Below are 15,657 nucleotides of genomic sequence, written 5' to 3'. Positions count from 1 at the left end.
ATAGAGTCCTACAATCAATGATGCCTGATAATCCAGAATATCTGCTAATCCGCCCCCTGCCAGGTCCCATGGAAGCCGGATTAAAGGAATTGTCTCACAATGGTCACCTGTGCGGCCGTCTTAAAGGGACAGTTTACGGTTTAAGGAAACCCCATAAGAGGGGTCCAGTCAATACTCTGACGCCGCTGCACATTATCACACATTGTGTCACCGCTTACAACCGGTCATTAACTCCCAGTGTGTGAAAACAAGGAGCGCTGCTCTGAAGGAGACCAGTGTCACGTGGCAAGAGGAGACATGTAAGAAAGAGGATCGGATGTCTGCCAAGTGCGGTGCCCAGCCCTGAGAGATCCCACCAGACACGCCCGTAATATTTACACAGCAACATTCCTGACACTGCCGGATCACCAGACATTCTGGACTAACGGACAGGCACAAAAAGGGACTCCGCAGACAGTCCCCAGCTTCTGATCTAGTGAGATTCCACAGGTCGATCTTGTATAGTCCTGATCCTCCTGACCACATCCTGTCTCATGTTACATTCGCATCGTACAGCGCCACAGAGGAGGACGGCGATATACAATATAAGAGAGCGAGAGAGACAAAGAGAGCGAGCGCAAGAGAGACAAAGAGAGCGAGCGCAAGAGAGACAAAGAGAGCGAGCGCAAGAGAGACAAAGAGAGCGAGCGCAAGAGAGACAAAGAGAGCGAGCGCAAGAGAGACAAAGAGAGCGAGCGCAAGAGAGACAAAGAGAGCGAGCGCAAGAGAGACAAGAGAGCGAGCGCAAGAGAGAGAGAGCACCAGAGAGAGAGAGAGAGAGAGAGAGAAAGAAAGAGAGAGAGAAAGAGAGAGAGAGAAAGAAAGAAAGAGAAAGAGAGAGCGCGAGAGAGCCAAAGAGAGAGCGCGAGAGCCAGGGAAAGAGAGAGAGCGAGCGAGCGCGAGAGCCAGGGAAAGAGAGAGAGAGCGCGAGCGCGAGAGCCAGGGAAAGAGAGAGAGCGAGAGCCAGGGAAAGAGAGAGAGCGAGAGCCAGGGAAAGAGAGAGAGCGAGAGCCAGGGAAAGAGAGAGAGAGAGCGAGAGCGCGAGAGCCAGGGAAAGAGCGAGAGCGCGAGCGCGAGAGCCAGGGAAAGAGAGAGCGAGAGCCAGGGAAAGAGAGAGAGAGCGAGAGCGCGAGAGCCAGGGAAAGAGCGAGAGCGCGAGAGCCAGGGAAAGAGCGAGAGCGCGAGAGCCAGGAAAGAGCGAGAGCGCGAGAGCCAGGGAAAGAGCGAGAGCGCGAGAGCCAGGGAAAGAGCGAGAGCGCGAGAGCCAGGGAAAGAGCGAGAGCGCGAGAGCCAGGGAAAGAGCGAGAGCGCGAGAGCCAGGGAAAGAGCGAGAGCGCGAGAGCCAGGGAAAGAGCGAGAGCGCGAGAGCCAGGGAAAGAGCGAGAGCGCGAGAGCCAGGGAAAGAGCGAGAGCGCGAGAGCCAGGGAAAGAGCGAGAGCGCGAGAGCCAGGGAAAGAGCGAGAGCGCGAGAGCCAGGGAAAGAGCGAGAGCCAGGGAAAGAGCGAGAGCGCGAGAGCCAGGGAAAGAGCGAGAGCGCGAGAGCCAGGGAAAGAGCGAGAGCGCGAGAGCCAGGGAAAGAGCGAGAGCGCGAGAGCCAGGGAAAGAGCGAGAGCGCGAGAGCCAGGGAAAGAGCGAGAGCGCGAGAGCCAGGGAAAGAGCGAGAGCGCGAGAGCCAGGGAAAGAGCGAGAGCGCGAGAGCCAGGGAAAGAGCGAGAGCGCGAGAGCCAGGGAAAGAGCGAGAGCGCGAGAGCCAGGGAAAGAGCGAGAGCGCGAGAGCCAGGGAAAGAGCGAGAGCGCGAGAGCCAGGGAAAGAGCGAGAGCGCGAGAGCCAGGGAAAGAGCGAGAGCGCGAGAGCCAGGGAAAGAGCGAGAGCGCGAGAGCCAGGGAAAGAGCGAGAGCGCGAGAGCCAGGGAAAGAGCGAGAGCGCGAGAGCCAGGGAAAGAGCGAGAGCGCGAGAGCCAGGGAAAGAGAGAGCGCGAGAGCCAGGAAAGCGAGAGAGCGCGAGAGCCAGGGAAAGCGAGAGAGCGCGAGAGCCAGGGAAAGCGAGAGAGCGCGAGAGCCAGGGAAAGCGAGAGAGCGCGAGAGCCAGGGAAAGCGAGAGAGCGCGAGAGCCAGGGAAAGCGAGAGATCGCGAGAGCCAGGGAAAGCGAGAGAGCGCGAGAGCCAGGGAAAGCGAGAGAGCGCGAGAGCCAGGGAAAGCGAGAGAGCGCGAGAGCCAGGGAAAGCGAGAGAGCGAGAGCCAGGGAAAGCGAGAGAGCGAGAGCCAGGGAAAGCGAGAGCCAGGGAGAGCGCGAGAGCCAGGGAGAGCGCGAGAGCCAGGGAGAGCGCGAGAGCCAGGGAGAGCGCGAGAGCCAGGGAGAGCGCGAGAGCCAGGGAGAGCGCGAGAGCCAGGGAGAGCGCGAGAGCCAGGGAGAGAGCGAGAGCCAGGGAGAGCGCGAGAGCCAGGGAGAGCGCGAGAGCCAGGGAGAGCGCGAGAGCCAGGGAGAGCGCGAGAAAGAGAGTGAGCGAGGCAAAAGGATGAGAAAGGAGAGACACAGGCAGAGTGGTCTCGCTGTATCTGACTCCCATGTTCTCTCCTCAGCAGTCAGATGTTCTACACAGCACTCCTCTCCTGAAATACTCTGTGCTTCATACTGTACCAGCCCTCACAGCACTCCAGAAATGAACATCGCTCCTCTACCTCCTGACAGATACATAGTGATATATCCTGCAGATTATTACACCACTGACCTCTCTACAGATCTGCAGAACATCGCTCCTCTACCTCCTGACAGATACATAGTGATATATCCTGCAGATTATTACACCACTGACCTCTCTCCAGATCTGCAGAACATTGCTCCTCTACCTCCTGACAGGTACATAGTGATATATCCTGCAGATTATTACACCACTGACCTCTCTACAGATCTGCAGAACATCGCTCCTCTACCTCCTGACAGGTACATAGTGATATATCCTGCAGATTATTACACCACTGACCTCTCTACAGATCTGCAGAACATCGCTCCTCTACCTCCTGACAGGTACATAGTGATATATCCTGCAGATTATTACACCACTGACCTCTCTACAGATCTGCAGAACATCGCTCCTCTACCTCCTGACAGATACATAGTGATATATCCTGCAGATTATTGCACCACTGACCTCTCTACATATCTGCAGAACATCGCTCCTCTACCTCCTGACCGATACATAGTGATATATCCTGCAGATTATTACACCACTGACCTCTCTACAGATCTGCAGAACATTGCTCCTCTACCTCCTGACAGATACATAGTGATATATCCTGCAGATTATTACACCACTGACCTCTCTACAGATCTGCAGAACATTGCTCCTCTACCTCCTGACAGATACATAGTGATATATCCTGCAGATTATTACACCACTGACCCCTCTACAGATCTGCAGAACATCGCTCCTCCAACTCCTGACAGATACATAGTGATATATCCTGCAGATTATTACACCACTGACCTCTCTACAGATCTGCAGAACATTGCTCCTCTACCTCCTGACAGATACATAGTGATATATCCTGCAGATTATTACACCACTGACCTCTCTACAGATCTGCAGAACATCGCTCCTCTACCTCCTGACAGATACATAGTGATATATCCTGCAGATTATTACACCACTGACCTCTCTACAGATCTGCAGAACATTGCTCCTCTACCTCCTGACAGATACATAGTGATATATCCTGCAGATTATTACACCACTGACCTCTCTACAGATCTGCAGAACATTGCTCCTCTACCTCCTGACAGACACATAGTGATATATCCTGCAGATTATTACACCACTGACCTCTCTACAGATCTGCAGAACATTGCTCCTCTACCTCCTGACAGATACATAGTGATATATCCTGCAGATTATTACACCACTGACCTCTCTACAGATCTGCAGAACATCGCTCCTCCACCTCCTGACAGATACATAGTGATATATCCTGCAGATTATTACACCACTGACCTCCCTACAGATCTGCAGAACATTGCTCCTCCACCTCCTGACGGATACATAGTGATACATCCTGCAGATTATTACACCACTGACCTCTCTACAGATCTGCAGAGCATTGCTCCTCCACCTCCTGACAGATACATAGTGATATATCCTGCAGATTATTACACCACTGACCTCTCTACAGATCTGCAGAACATTGCTCCTCTACCTCCTGACAGATAGAGTGATATATCCTGCAGAGTATCACACCACTGACCTCTCTGCAGAGCATTTCATACATTGACCAGTGTGTAGTGATGAGTGCGGGGAGATGTTTTATTGCTGGTTTACGGCAGATCTCGTAGAATCAGACGCTGCGACGCCATAAAAGGGAAGACGTGAAATCTTTGCTTGGATTACAGAGAAAACACACTTAGAAGATGTAAACCGTGGGGGGACGGCGGCGGCTGGTGACGTGGGGGACACAATGTCCGCCTCAGGTGATACACAGGAGTAGCAGTGACAACGCTCCCCTCAGCTACATCCAGCGCTCAGGGTAGAACTGGGGATGTGCCCCCCTAAACCCAGAATGGGGGTGCGCTCAGCATTACCTCACCCCTCCATATTCCCCATGACAAACACTGACCCAGGCCGCTCCAGCTGTACAATTACAACTCCCTAACAGAGCTCTGTTTGCTGTCAGTGAACGGCAATTGACAGAGCGTTTGTTACATGGTATCAGCAGCTCCTTCCTACGGGGATACATTGTAACAAACCCTTCGGACAGGAGAGCGGTTTGTGCTGCTGCGGTGCTCGGCTCACACAGGATCGTCTAGACTGGATACAATTGTAACAAGCCAAAATAAAAATGCTCCCATTCACCGACAACAAGCAGAGGTGTGCATAGTGGTGCAGAAGTGAATCTCAAGTTGCAGAACTTCCCAGAATGCTGGACACCGGCCCTTTAACACGCCGCTCCGCCCTCCGCCCCCAGTAACGCAGATTATGGCCGCGGTTCTTTTGTCCTCGTAAGGCTATGTTCACACAGAGTATTTTGGGGGAGGAATATCTGCCTCAAAATTCCGTTTGGAACTTTGAGGCAGATATGCCTCTCCCTGCACGCCGATTTTCGCGGCAATTATCGCGCCGTTTTTCGCCCGCGGCCATTGAGCGCCGCGGGCATAAAACAGAGAGAAACACGCTTTCTCCTGCCTCCCATTGAAGTCAATGGGAGGTCAGAGGCGGAAGCGCCCGAAGATAGGGCATGTCGCTTCTTTTTCCCGCGAGGCAGTTTTACTGCTCGCGGGAAAAAGACGCCGACGCCTCCCATTGAAATCAATGGGAGGCGTTCTCGGGCCGTTTTTGCCGAGTTTTGCAACGCGGTTTCCGCGTCAAAAAACTCGGCAAAATACCCCGTGTGAACATAGCCTTACTTGGGATTCCTGAGAATTTGTAGATTTAGTGACGGATCATGTATACAGATGGAGCAGAACCACGTCCTGCAGGCTGGGAGTTGTAGTGTCCAAGCAGATGGAGAGGCACAGGGTGCAGCACACCGACCTCAGAGTGATCAGGGGACCTGGCGCGAGTATCGGGGGGGGGGGGGGGGTCCTACTCCAGGTTCTGGTGGAATTACAGTCCTGGGACCGGGGACACATCAATCACAAATGGCACCGAGACGTTTCCCATGGGACGTAGACATCAGGGGGAGCGATCACCCCGGGAGCGGTTGTGTCATCAATGCCCAATAGTGAGGGTCCTCTAATGAATGAGGTGGCAGCGGCGATAGGAAGGAGTAGAGTCCGCAAAGTGACCGCCTGACCCTGCGGCCTCAGCACCGCCGTGCGGGGGCCGGTGCGGTAACGAGGCCATCAGGTGACTAATCACGTATATAATACCAGGACTCAGGAGCGGAGAGGACAAGTCTTTCATTAAGCTCTATTGATCCAACGCATCGATCCAGAACGGGAAGGCAAACAATCAAGAGGTGAAATTCCAGGGCGACGACTCAAAGACCGCGCGAAAAAAGCGGAGAAAGGAGCGGGGCCCAGAGGGAAGAACAGGGGGGACCCCAGGTTACAGCACGGCTGGACGTACCATAGAGAAAGGAGCGGGGCCCAGAGGGAAGAACAGGGGGGACCCCAGGTTACAGCACGGCTGGACGTACCATAGAGAAAGGAGCGTGAGCCAGAGGGAAGAACAGGGGAGACCCCAGGTTATAGCACGGCTGGACGTACCATAGAGAAAGGAGCGGGAGCCAGAGGGAAGAACAGGGGGGACCCCAGGTTACAGCACGGCTGGACGTACCATAGAGAAAGGAGCGGGAGCCAGAGGGAAGAACAGGGGAGACCCCAGGTTATAGCACGGCTGGACGTACCATAGAGAAAGGAGCGGGAGCCAGAGGGAAGAACAGGGGGGACCCCAGGTTATAGCACGGCTGGACGTACCATAGAGAAAGGAGCGGGGACCAGAGGAAAGAACAGGGGGGACACCAGGTTACAGCACGGCTGGACGTACCATAGGGAAAGGAGCGGGGGCCAGTGGAACGAACAGGGGGGACCCCAGGTTATAGCACGGCTGGACGTACCATAGAGAAAGGAGCGGGAGCCAGAGGGAAGAACAGGGGGGACACCAGGTTACAGCACGGCTGGACGTACCATAGGGAAAGGAGCGGGGGCCAGTGGAACGAACAGGGGGGACCCCAGGTTATAGCACGGCTGGACGTACCATAGAGAAAGGAGCGGGGCCCAGAGGGAAGAACAGGGGGGACCCCAGGTTATAGCACGGCTGGACGTACCATAGAGAAAGGAGCGGGAGCCAGAGGGAAGAACAGGGGGGACCCCAGGTTATAGCACGGCTGGACGTACCATAGAGAAAAGAGCGGGGACCAGAGGAAAGAACAGGGGGGACACCAGGTTACAGCACGGCTGGACGTACCATAGGGAAAGGAGCGGGGGCCGGAGGGAAGAACAGGGGGGACCCCAGGTTATAGAACGGCTGGACGTACCATAGAGAAAGGAGCGGGAGCCAGAGGGAAGAACAGGGGGGACCCCAGGTTATAGCACGGCTGGACGTACCATAGAGAAAGGAGCGGGGACCAGAGGAAAGAACAGGGGGGACCCCAGGTTATAGCACGGCTGGACGTACCATAGAGAAAGGAGCGGGGGCCATAGGAAAGAACAGGGGAGACCCCAGGTTACAGCACGGCTGGACGTACCATAGGGAAAGGAGCGGGGGCCAGTGGAACGAACAGGGGGGACCCCAGGTTATAGCACGGCTGGACGTACCATAGAGAAAGGAGCGGGGGCCATAGGAAAGAACAGGGGAGACCCCAGGTTACAGCACGGCTGGACGTACCATAGGGAAAGGAGCGGGGGCCAGTGGAACGAACAGGGGGGACCCCATGTTATAGCACGGCTGGACGTACCATAGAGAAAGGAGCGGGAGCCAGAGGGAAGAACAGGGGGGACCCCAGGTTATAGCACGGCTGGACGTACCATAGAGAAAGGAGCGGGGACCAGAGGAAAGAACAGGGGGGACACCAGGTTATAGAATGGCTGGACGTACCATAGAGAAAGGAGCGGGGGACAGAGGAAAGAACAGGGGGGACACCAGGTTATAGCATGGCTGGACGTACCATAGAGAAAGGAGCGGGGGCCATAGGAAAGAACAGGGGGGACCCCAAGTTATAGCACGGCTGGACGTACCATAGAGAAAGGAGCGGGGGCCATAGGAAAGAACAGGGGGGACCCCAAGTTATAGCACGGCTGGACGTACCATAGAGAAAGCCTCTGTAGCTGTGTGACCCCTGAGATAGGAGCGGGGGCAGCTCATTTTTGACCCTCTTACTTGTCTACATGGGTAAAGTCAACCAGCGCAGCCCCCCTATAAATACATACCCCTACCACCATCCATTCTACATGGGGAGCACATGGTTCTGGGGGAGGGGTGTGATGACCCGCTGCTGTCTAGGCCCCCTTGGCTTTTTGCACTCCCTTATACTGATCTCCACACGTGCTGCCCCCGATGGTTAGGAGGTCAATGCTCCTAGGAGGGTCCAATCGACATCCCCGCTCAAGACTTGTTTCTCTCTCATCGTTTCTACATGGACCAGTTACTGCGGGTGAGGGACTGTACATATATAGTCCCTCTATAGGGACTGTCTCCTGTGGATGTCCGCTCCACACTGACACTTCTAGCGTGACTCCTATACACACATGAATGACCGTTTTCTGTACACAGCCCCCAGATTTACTGACTAATCATGCGTGGTCCTTCATGATCCCCTATCAGAGGGCGGCTGGACGACTCCTGATCCCCCAACATCTAACGGCCCAGTCCTGCAGCTATACAATAAACGCTCACTCCCTCTGCTTGCTGTCAGTGAGGGGGAAGTGTCTTCTGAAATGCTCCTGAGCTTATACTTCACACAGCTGAAGGGTTTGCTACAAGTGTATCATGTCCTGGACTGCAGGCTGACATTTTACCTGCACTGATACATTGTAGCAAACTTCCAGAAGAGATACCATAAGCCTAGACTGGACACATTGGAACAAGCCCTCAGCTGTGAGCAGGACTAGGGCAGAAAGGTTTTTAACCTCCGGAGGTAAAGAAAAATGTTACCATTCACTAACAGCAAGCAGAGATCTTGTAGATGGGGAGGAATGTAAAGACAAAGTCTATTAGTAAGTTGCGGACCAGTTTATTCCCCTTGGTGAAGCGTCGTGCTAGCGGCCCCAGAGGTGGAGCGCATCCAGGACAACGAGACAGTCACCCGGCTTTCCTACACTCCTGAACGGCAGGTCTGGCATCGGACATGTCCCTGAATAACTTATCACACCTACTATTCAGGACTCGAGTAAAGCTGGATGACATCCAGTGAGAGTTGTAGTAGTGGCGCTGTATGCCCGCTGTCACCGCAGTGTGGGCGTGCTCTGTGGACATGGGGGAGGGGGACATGACATGGTTTATGGTTTCAGGGAAGTCTCCAGCAGTCACACACTCTGACCCACAAATACAGAAGGGAATTCACCCTCTGAACCAAGTCCAAGTGTAATCTGCCACCTGCAGAGCCCCCGCCTCTATGGTGTAATCTGCCACCTGCAGAGCCCCCGCCTCTATGGTGTAATCTGCCACCTGCAGAGCCCCCGCCTCTATGGTGTAATCTGCCACCTGCAGAGCCCCCCGCCTCTATGGTGTAACCTGCCACCTGCAGAGCCCCCCGCCTCTATGGTGTAATCTGCCACCTGCAGAGCCCCCGCCTCTATGGTGTAATCTGCCACCTGCAGAGCCCCCGCCTCTATGGTGTAATCTGCCACCTGCAGAGCCCCCGCCTCTATGGTGTAACCTGCCACCTGCAGAGCCCCCGCCTCTATGGTGTAACCTGCCACCTGCAGAGCCCCCGCCTCTATGGTGTAATCTGCCACCTGCAGAGCCCCCGCCTCTATGGTGTAACCTGCCACCTGCAGAGCCCCCGCCTCTATGGTGTAACCTGCCACCTGCAGAGCCCCCGCCTCTATGGTGTAATCTGCCACCTGCAGAGCCCCCGCCTCTATGGTGTAACCTGCCACCTGCAGAGCCCCCGCCTCTATGGTGTAACCTGCCACCTGCAGAGCCCCCGCCTCTATGGTGTAACCTGCCACCTGCAGAGCCCCCGCCTCTATGGTGTAACCTGCCACCTGCAGAGCCCCCGCCTCTATGGTGTAATCTGCCACCTGCAGAGCCCCCGCCTCTATGGTGTAATCTGCCACCTGCAGAGCCCCCGCCTCTATGGTGTAATCTGCCACCTGCAGAGCCCCCGCCTCTATGGTGTAACCTGCCACCTGCAGAGCCCCCGCCTCTATGGTGTAATCTGCCACCTGCAGAGCCCCCGCCTCTATGGTGTAATCTGCCACCTGCAGAGCCCCCCGCCTCTATGGTGTAACCTGCCACCTGCAGAGCCCCCCGCCTCTATGGTGTAACCTGCCACCTGCAGAGCCCCCGCCTCTATGGTGTAACCTGCCACCTGCAGAGCCCCCCGCCTCTATGGTGTAACCTGCCACCTGCAGAGCCCCCCGCCTCTATGGTGTAACCTGCCACCTGCAGAGCCCCCGCCTCTATGGTGTAACCTGCCACCTGCAGAGCCCCCGCCTCTATGGTGTAACCTGCCACCTGCAGAGCCCCCGCCTCTATGGTGTAACCTGCCACCTGCAGAGCCCCCGCCTCTATGGTGTAACCTGCCACCTGCAGAGCCCCCGCCTCTTTGGTGTAACCTGCCACCTGCAGAGCCCCCGCCTCTTTGGTGTAACCTGCCACCTGCAGAGCCCCCGCCTCTATGGTGTAACCTGCCACCTGCAGAGCCCCCGCCTCTATGGTGTAATCTGCCACCTGCAGAGCCCCCGCCTCTATGGTGTAACCTGCCACCTGCAGAGCCCCCCGCCTCTATGGTGTAATCTGCCACCTGCAGAGCCCCCGCCTCTATGGTGTAACCTGCTACCTGCAGAGCCCCCCGCCTCTATGGTGTAATCTGCCACCTGCAGAGCCCCCGCCTCTATGGTGTAACCTGCCACCTGCAGAGCCCCCGCCTCTATGGTGTAATCTGCCACCTGCAGAGCCCCCGCCTCTATGGTGTAATCTGCCACCTGCAGAGCCCCCCGCCTCTATGGTGTAACCTGCCACCTGCAGAGCCCCCGCCTCTATGGTGTAACCTGCCACCTGCAGAGCCCCCGCCTCTATGGTGTAATCTGACACCTGCAGAGCCCCCGCCTCTATGGTGTAACCTGCCACCTGCAGAGCCCCCGCCTCTATGGTGTAATCTGCCACCTGCAGAGCCCCCGCCTCTATGGTGTAATCTGCCACCTGCAGAGCCCCCGCCTCTATGGTGTAACCTGCCACCTGCAGAGCCCCCGCCTCTTTGGTGTAACCTGCCACCTGCAGAGCCCCCGCCTCTTTGGTGTAACCTGCCACCTGCAAAGCCCCCGCCTCTATGGTGTAATCTGCCACCTGCAGAGCCCCCCGCCTCTATGGTGTAACCTGCCACCTGCAGAGCCCCCGCCTCTATGGTGTAATCTGCCACCTGCAGAGCCCCCGCCTCTATGGTGTAACCTGCCACCTGCAGAGCCCCCCGCCTCTATGGTGTAATCTGCCACCTGCAGAGCCCCCGCCTCTATGGTGTAACCTGCTACCTGCAGAGCCCCCCGCCTCTATGGTGTAATCTGCCACCTGCAGAGCCCCCGCCTCTATGGTGTAACCTGCCACCTGCAGAGCCCCCGCCTCTATGGTGTAATCTGCCACCTGCAGAGCCCCCGCCTCTATGGTGTAATCTGCCACCTGCAGAGCCCCCCGCCTCTATGGTGCAACCTGCCACCTGCAGAGCCCCCGCCTCTATGGTGTAACCTGCCACCTGCAGAGCCCCCGCCTCTATGGTGTAATCTGACACCTGCAGAGCCCCCGCCTCTATGGTGTAACCTGCCACCTGCAGAGCCCCCGCCTCTATGGTGTAATCTGCCACCTGCAGAGCCCCCGCCTCTATGGTGTAATCTGCCACCTGCAGAGCCCCCGCCTCTATGGTGTAATCTGCCACCTGCAGAGCCCCCCGCCTCTATGGTGTAACCTGCCACCTGCAGAGCCCCCGCCTCTATGGTGTAATCTGCCACCTGCAGAGCCCCCGCCTCTATGGTGTAATCTGCCACCTGCAGAGCCCCCGCCTCTATGGTGTAACCTGCCACCTGCAGAGCCCCCGCCTCTATGGTGTAACCTGCCACCTGCAGAGCCCCCGCCTCTATGGTGTAACCTGCCACCTGCAGAGCCCCCCGCCTCTATGGTGTAACCTGCCACCTGCAGAGCCCCCGCCTCTATGGTGTAACCTGCCACCTGCAGAGCCCCCGCCTCTATGGTGTAACCTGCCACCTGCAGAGCCCCCCGCCTCTATGGTGTAATCTGCCACCTGCAGAGCCCCCGCCTCTATGGTGTAACCTGCCACCTGCAGAGCCCCCGCCTCTATGGTGTAACCTGCCACCTGCAGAGCCCCCGCCTCTATGGTGTAACCTGCCACCTGCAGAGCAACCCGCCTCTATGGTGTAATATGCCACCTGCAGAGCCCCCCGCCTCTATGGTGTAACCTGCCACCTGCAGAGCCCCCCGCCTCTATGGTGTAATCTGCCACCTGCAGAGCCCCCGCCTCTATGGTGTAACCTGCCACCTGCAGAGCCCCCGCCTCTATGGTGTAACCTGCCACCTGCAGAGCCCCCGCCTCTATGGTGTAATCTGCCACCTGCAGAGCCCCCCCGCCTCTATGGTGTAACATCGGAGACGGGACAAGAGCGATAAGGAGAGCCACCTTTAACCCTTCAATCCCTGACCGAGGACTCAAACCTCAAAGACAGAAGAATCCAGCCCGACCCGCTCTACCTGCCCTCCAATCAAGATGGCGACTGCTGCCCATGATAGAGCGGTTACCGAGTGCATAGAATTATCCATCAAAAGCCACCTGCGGCACAAGCGCTGCGCGACACCACCTGTGGCACAAGCGCCGCGCGACACCACCTGCGGCACAAGCGCCGCGCGACACCACCTGCGGCACAAGCGCCGCGCGACACCACCTGCGGCACAAGCGCCGCGCGACACCACCTGCGGCACAAGCGCCGCGCGCCGCACTCCCCACCACCGTGACGTCAGCAGGATTGGTAACTTCTAACTAAAGTGTCACACACAAGTAGTAAAAAGCAAAGAATCTTAAGGGTATGTTCACACGGCGGGGGTCCGTAACGGCTGAAATTACGGGGATGTTTCAGCCTGAAAACATCCCCGTAATTTCAGCCGTACCGGCATGTGCAGGCGCTTGAACGCCGCGTCCATTACGGCCGTAATTAGCGCTGCTATTCATTGGAGTCAATGAATAGCGGCTCCAATTACAGCCAAAGAAGTGACAGGTCACTTCTTCTACGCGGGCGTCTATTTACGCGCCGTCATTTGACAGCGGCGCGTAAATATACGCCTCGTGTGAACAGACAAACGTCTGCCCATTGCTTTCAATGGGCAGATGTTTGTCAGCGCTATTGAGGCGCTATTTTCGGGCGTAATTCGGGGCAAAAACGCCCGATTTACGTCCGTAAATAGGCCGTGTGAACATACCCTAAAGGGCCGGTGTCCAGCCTCCTGTGCAACTTTCTAACAGTCTTTGCGTTTGAATTCTTTGCAATTTTCAAAATCTCTGCTTGGAGTCATCGAATGGGAAGATTTATTTCATACGAAACAAGGTTGAAAATCAGGGAATACTTTTCACACAGCAGAGGGTTTGCTACAATGTATCAGCACAGATAAGCGATAACAGAAGAGAGATCGGTGCTGCAGCCGTGTTTAGCTCCCTCTGCCTACACTAGAATTGGTAACCAGCACGTTTCCATTCACTGACAATAAGCAGAGGTCATGAATTGGTGTGGATGTTGAGGCCCACAGCTATTTGTAGGCTACAATGATGACGTTTTGGGCTTTCAGGACAGATGTGCTGCGTCCACGCTGCTCAGAGTCTGGCCTGGCGCCCGCCGCACACGGTGAGCTCTGCTGTGCCCGACAACGAGGCGAACAGCGGCCACAATACGTGATTGTTAGAGCCGAGATGTTTTCCTGCACGATAAAGAGCCACTTATTCCATTGCCAGTGTAATTGCACTGCCGCCCTGTGCCAGGGACACCTGCCACCCTGTGCCAGGGATACCTGACGCCCTGTGCCAGGGACACCTGCCGCCCTGTGCCAGGGACACCTGCCGCCCTCCACTGTGCAGAAAACGACAGCACGCGTGACCGCCCACGCCAGGAGGAGGAGCCTGCTCCCCATTATATCCTGCAGGGGGAGAAGGGTTAATCACGGATGTAGGAGCAGAAAATGGGGCACTAGAAATAAGGGGGTGGTCACGCGGGGTCTACGCTCATTTGAAGACGTCGTCGTGGGTTGAGGTGCGAGCGGCGCGAATGTGTACAATATGATCCACGTGTCCCTGGGACCTGCCCTGGCAGAGATGCCAACCAATAGATATCTCATGAGAACAGCCGCTCCACTGACGGATGACATCATCAGGAGTTCTACTCCAGTCACATCTAGAGCTGCATTCACAACCCGACTCCATGCCCCTGAAATAAAAAACTGGACACACTGGTCGGCATTGATCGTGCGTGCGCCTTTTAGTAAATTTAGCACAAGTCTCTTCAATGAAGACGGCGTAAGTTACACCACTGGTGCAGGGGGCGGAGCCTGACACCGGGATCCTTGGTGTTTTGTACACTGGTGTCATGCTCCGCCCTCTCATGCCCTGCACTAGGCGTAACACGGAGCGTTCCTTTAAGAGTTGGGACATGACATTATAGCGCGGTCATCTCAGCTCCCATAATGCACTGCTGCCCCAGTAAACATTTCAGAGTGAATCGCTGCCCACGTGTTAAGTAAAAGGATATAAAAGATTAATTGTAGCAGAGAATTCTCCATTGGCCGATCTGATCCAAAATCAATCCTGGACGCAGCCCAGATACTCGTCTCCAGACGCGGGAACGTCGCCAAGAATCCTGATCTTTGTATGGTCACAGCTGCACTGCACTGACACAGCTCTGCTACATCAGGACACAGCTCTGCTACATCAGGACACAGCTCTGCTACATCAGGACACAGCTCTGCTACATCAGGACACAGCTCTGCTACATCAGGACACAGCTCTGCTACATCAGGACACATCTGTAACCGCAACATTATCAGCAGTTCACTAATAGAACGAGAGTCAAGACGGAGATCCGAACACTGGAAGATAGCGGGAACGACACATCCACAACGTACCCCACAGAATACAGAGCCGATCACCGCACAAAGCCAGAAAATAAACCACGGCACCCGAATATATATTACTGAGGGGTCACAGGTACATCCATAATTATAAGCCTTCTCTGAACCCCAGTACAGAAGCTGCATCACCGTGTACATCCATCCTGTATTATACTCCGGAGCTGCACTCACTATTCTGCTGGTGGAGTCACTGTGTACATACATTACATTACTTATCCTGAGTTATATCCTGTATTATACTCCGGAGCTGCACTCACTATTCTGCTGGTGGAGTCACTGTGTACATACATTACATTACTTATCCTGTATTGATCCTGAGTTAGATCCTGTATTATACTCCAGAGCTGCACTCACTATTCTGCTGGTGGAGTCACTGTGTACATACATTACATTACTTATCCTGTACTGATCCTGAGTTACATCCTGTATTATACTCCAGAGCTGCACTCACTATTCTGCTGGTGGAGTCACTGTGTACATACATTACATTACTTATCCTGTACTGATCCTGAGTTACATCCTGTATTACACTCCAGAGCTGCACTCATTATTCTGCTGGTGGAGTCACTGTGTACATACATTACTTATCCTGTACTGATCCTGAGTTACATCCTGTATTATACTCCAGAGCTGCACTCACTATTCTGCTGGTGGAGTCACTGTGTACATACATTACATTACTTATCCTGTACTGATCCTGAGTTACATCCTGTATTATACTCCAGAGCTGCACTCATTATTCTGCTGGTGGAGTCACTGTGTACATACATTACTTATCCTGTACTGATCCTGAGTTACATCCTGTATTATACTCCAGAGCTGCACTCACTATTCTGCTGGTGGAGTCAC

The 15,657-nt window shown here is 55.4% G+C and overlaps 1 protein-coding gene across 1 annotated transcript in view; it reads right to left on the bottom strand.

The window, feature by feature from the left end:
• Positions 1–15,657, bottom strand: part of LOC142665554 (uncharacterized) — a 183,625-nt gene that overhangs the window by 132,834 nt on the left and 35,134 nt on the right. The gene's annotated exons all lie outside the window — the stretch shown is intronic.

Source organism: Rhinoderma darwinii, chromosome 13 (genome assembly GCF_050947455.1).
Source record: "Rhinoderma darwinii isolate aRhiDar2 chromosome 13, aRhiDar2.hap1, whole genome shotgun sequence".
NCBI classification, from domain to species: Eukaryota; Metazoa; Chordata; class Amphibia; order Anura; family Rhinodermatidae; genus Rhinoderma; species Rhinoderma darwinii.
Note: the sequence above shows the minus strand (reverse complement) of the source record. Positions and strands in the feature narration are given on the sequence as shown.